The sequence below is a fragment of the Vombatus ursinus genome, unplaced genomic scaffold, assembly GCF_900497805.2.
Source record: "Vombatus ursinus unplaced genomic scaffold, bare-nosed wombat genome assembly UNPS02014812.1, whole genome shotgun sequence".
Taxonomy (NCBI): domain Eukaryota; kingdom Metazoa; phylum Chordata; class Mammalia; order Diprotodontia; family Vombatidae; genus Vombatus; species Vombatus ursinus.
The window spans coordinates 73,647,740-73,652,541 of record NW_020954590.1 but is presented as its reverse complement, the minus strand read 5'-3'; the positions used below and the strand labels follow the sequence as shown (position 1 = coordinate 73,652,541).

The 4,802-nt window shown below is 35.6% G+C and overlaps 1 pseudogene; it reads left to right on the top strand.

Annotated features, from left to right (window-relative positions):
* Window positions 1–4,140: 4,140 nt before the first annotated feature.
* On the top strand, window positions 4,141–4,296 carry LOC114053818 (annotated as a pseudogene).
* Window positions 4,297–4,802: the final 506 nt, after the last annotated feature.

Genomic DNA, 4,802 nt, shown 5'->3' with positions numbered 1-4,802 from the left:
ATAGATAGATAGATAGATAGATAGATAGATAGATAGATAGATAGATAAGTAAATGAAAAAGAAAGTAAGGAAGATATGGAGAATATTTTGACTATCAGAGATTTTGATATATTTGTGTTTATGTTAGTAATATGTGTTATCTATGTATTTATGAAATGCAAATTAATCTTTCTCTTAGAGAAGGAAATAAAAAGGCTGAAAGAAAGCATTTCTGCTTCTTAGGTTATCAGAAAAAGTGAAGCATTTCTTGAAATAATGGAATAAGTGCTTCAAGGAAGAAACACAAGAAAAGAAAAACAATGAAGAAACAAGAGTGGTTCCCCATCTCTTCCAGGATTACATACACAATGCTTTGTTTGGCATTCAAAGCCTCTCAACCCCTAACCCCCTTCTACCTTTCCAGTTCTTATACTTTACTCCCTAACACTGCTCTTTAATCCAGTGATATTGGCCTCCTGGCTATTCCAACAACAAGACACTCTATCTCTCAGCTCTGAGCATTTTCTCTGGCTTCCCCCCATGCCTGGAATCCTCTCCCTTCTCATTTTTTACCTATTGGCATCCCTAGCTTCCTGTGTATCCCAGATGAAAGCCTACCTTCTACAGGAAGCCTTTTTCAACTCATCTTAATTCTAATGCCTTTCCTCTGTTAATTATCCTATTTATTCTGTATATAGTCTGTTTTGTACATATTTGTGTTATCTTCTTCATTAGATTATAATCTTCTTAGAACAGGGATTATTTTTTGCCTCTTTTTGTATCTTCAGTACATAGTATAATGCCCAGCACATATGCAGTGCCTGGCATATAGTAGGTATTTAATAAGTGTTTATTGACTAACTGACTGACAAAGATGTAAAGAAGTAGAGGGAAAGTCTAATCTGTGTTGAGACTGAAGAGGGAGGAAAAATATGACACTGAAAGGAAAGGAAGAAGAACCACTGAATATTTAGAGTTATGTAATTACTTAATGAAGTTAGAGGACTAGAATTATCTTAGGCAGAAGCAGTATCTTGTGATACAAAAGATTACAATGTGATTCCACAGGCACCGCCAGATGGAAGGTGATCTGCTAATTGTCAGAAGAAGAGACAAATAGTGGTCTATGCTGAGAAATAATAGAGAAATTATTTTTCAAATAATAATTATTAGTATAAATAAAAGAGAGATCTTCTCTCTGTCTTTTCAGGTCCTTTACTAAACTAGGCCAAGATGGAGAGGATCCTTAGTCTTTTCAAACCTGACAACCACTATCCCACTTAGAAATCTAGGAAAGCATTGCTAAAGGTTATTGAGATCTTGAACAAAAAACAAAAAATCTTGAACAAAATGGAAAACTTTGGAGGTATAGATGGTGTTCTCATTAGTAATAATCAATAATGATTGTAATGATCATGTAATCATGATACATAACAATGGGTTTGGAAAAGGACAGGTTTAGAAAATAAATAGCAAAGAAGATGGTATCTAAGGGTAGAATTTAGCTTTCTGGACCTCATTTAAAATACAGAAATAATTGACTACTGGTCAGGGTGCAGAGCACCTAAGAAGTGTTGGAAGAAAAAAAAATTGCCTGTAGTCTTGCTACCCTAATTAAGAGAGCTGCAAACTGAAAACTACGGGAAGTGGAGAAAACTGCTCAAATAGATGAGCAAGTCAAGTAACAGAGAGAGGAGTAAATCCCACATAAGACTAGCAGAAAAAATCACTAATTGTCATTGTCATTGTTGTTGTTATTTACTTCATTTACAGAGGACCATGACATCAAATTCATAGAACAAAATATATAAGAAGGTAGCTTCTAAAGAGAGTCACCCAAAACCCAGGGCAATGTCAGGTGTTTATGCATGACTGCACAAAGTCTAGGTAACAAGCACCTAAAGATTATAATGCAAATTTAATCACATAAGTATCACTGAGACTTGTTGGAATATGGACTTTAAATTAAATACCCTATTTGAAAAGAGCAGAAGAGGTAAGAGTAGGGGAGAAAGGTAGAGTAGTATTGCATATTGGAAAGGTGTACACATGTGAGGAAGGGCAGAAAAGGAAATATGCATGAGTGCAGTGCCTACTATGTACTAGGCACTGTGTTGAGCACTTTCTTCTTTTTTTTTTTCTTTTGTCAAATATTAGCATTGGGGAAATGGTGAAGGGAATGATGTTGCAGAGATGTATTACCTATGACTTGGATAGAATAAGGAATTAGATACAGGGTTTTGGAAACTGATCATAAACCTGTTGTAAACATATGACATAATGATAATGGAAGACTTAAGTTATCCAGATATTTTTAAGAGCTCTTCCTACCCTCTTTGTCCCTCTCCCCTTATCCCTTTTTCTCTGTCTGTGTCTCTATCTCTGTATATCCCTTTCTATTTGTGTGTTCCTCTGTCTGTCCCCCTCCTTCTCTCCTTCCCTTTCTTTTTCAAAGAAAGCAGCTGAAAAATTCTGACTTGCTTAATGATAACTTCATCCCTTCAAAGATGAAAGAAATTACTAGGGAACTATTCTAGACTTGATCTTAACCAACAAGGAAGAAATGGTACTAAAGCATAAAAGACAGAAAGCTTAAAGAAAGTGACCAAGGCACCATGATAGGATTCACAGACTACCATAAAATCTGAAATGGGAGGGTCCTTAGAGGTCATCTAAATTGAACTCATTCTCTAACAAGAACTTCCTTTACAAAAATCTCTTACAAGTGGTCATCTGACTTTTCCTTAAAGAATTCCAGTGAGAGGGAATTTACTATCTCCTGAGGCAGTCCATTTAATACAGAGATAGCTTTAATGGCTAGGAAGATTTTCCTTACTTCAAGCTTAAATTTGCTTCTTTGTAACTTTCACACATTTCTCCTGAATTAACCGAGGGGGACATTTCTGCTCCCTATTATTTACGGCAGATTGTTCAGATATTTGAAGATAATGATTATGCTTCCTTCCCCCAAGTATTTTCTTATAAAAACTAAACAAACTATCCTTCAAACCATCCTCATATGGCATAATCTCAAGGCCCTTCACCATTAAAGGTATCTTCCTCTGGACCATGCTTTCTAAAATGTGGTACCCAGAACTGAACACAATACTCAATATGTGATCTGACCAGAGTAGAGTACAATAAGATTATCACCACTCTCATCTTAGGCACCATGCTTTTCAATAGAATGGAAATTACATTAGCTTTCTTGGTTGCCATATAATATTGCTGACTCGTATTGACTCTTCAACCTATAACCATCCCTTCCACATTATGACTTTCCCCATTGCAGTTTCAACATTTCACAAGTCAGTATAAGAAACTGAATGGGAATTTGGGGTGGGGCTGGTTTGTGGAAGTTATAAGCAACATTCAAAGGTCAGCAGATGACATAGAGCCTATGACCAAATATTTAACTGAAATTTTATAATAAGGTACTGTACCTATAAAATTAAAAAAAAAATATCGACCTTCTCTGATATTTTTATATGGATTTTTCAGATCATGGGGTGCCATGCCCCTAATTTGGCAATGTGGAAGGGATAACTTAAATCTCTACATTTCTTTCAGACAAACTACCTTCTCATCACATTGCCTTCATTTTGTACTAGTTAAGTTGATTTTTTTTTACCTAAATGTAATACTTTATATTTATCCCCATTAAATGACATCTTATCAGGTTCAGCACAACATTCTAACCTGTCAAGATCTTTTATGATCCTGAATGATCCAATGTTTTAGATAGCTCTCCTAGCTCTGTACCATCTGAAAAATCTGCTAAACATTGCCTTCCACACCACCTTTAGATAAGTCACTGATTAAAAAAAAAAAAAAATGTTGAGCATTACAAGGCTAAGCACATATCCCTTGGATTCTCCACTGCAGATTTCTTTCCATGGGGATATTTTGGTCTGATCAATGAGTTCTAAATTTACCTACCATCACATTTCTCCATCTCTTCCACAGGAATAGCAAAAAAAACAAACGAACAAACAAACAAATGAACAAAAAACTTTGTCAAATACTTTTATAAAAGAAATATAAACTATCTATAGCATTCTTATGACCTACCAGTCTGACATCCCTTTCAAGAATAGGAAAAGGGGCCATTTTTCACCTCTCCAGACATCATGGTGGAAGCTTGGCTGTCATCTCTTTATTATGTCCTCCCATAAAACTTTCAGAATTAGGAGGTTCCTTGCAAAGAAGTAGAGACAAAATCATTCCATTCCTCATTTGATTCAAATGAAAATTTGCAATAAAACCAGATAACATGAAAATATAAGACACTGGAGAAGGAATAGATTGAGTTTATAAAGAATATCCTATGATGATGTACATATTTATTCTATACCAAATTCAAACTTTATACAATGTCTTCCATCATTTCTGATAAAAAGTAAATGGCACTTCCCTCCCATTTTGGAAACTGTCTGCTAAGATGCAGACATTTTTAAATGTAGCAAAGACTGTCCTCCACAGGTGCTTAGGGTGTCATTAAGTGGCTCAAAGTACAACAGAATAGTCATCACTAGCCTCTGCACTCCAAATGACTGCCAACTCCACTTCAGCTTGCAGAAGGAAAAGACTCTTGGAAGAAGCTGACATGAGAGGATCTGAGAGTCTCCATATCATGTCCCTGTTATTAGCTTGCTACACTAGAGACATTGGGGAACTTCCCTTAAGTGAGATCTAGGACTCTTTTGGTTGAGCTGTTACCTCACTTCCAATGGGTGAGCTCCTTCACTCTGTATTATCTAGTATATGTTCTCATACGTATACTTCCTATGATTTCTATTTTTTGCTATTTGACTTGGATAAAT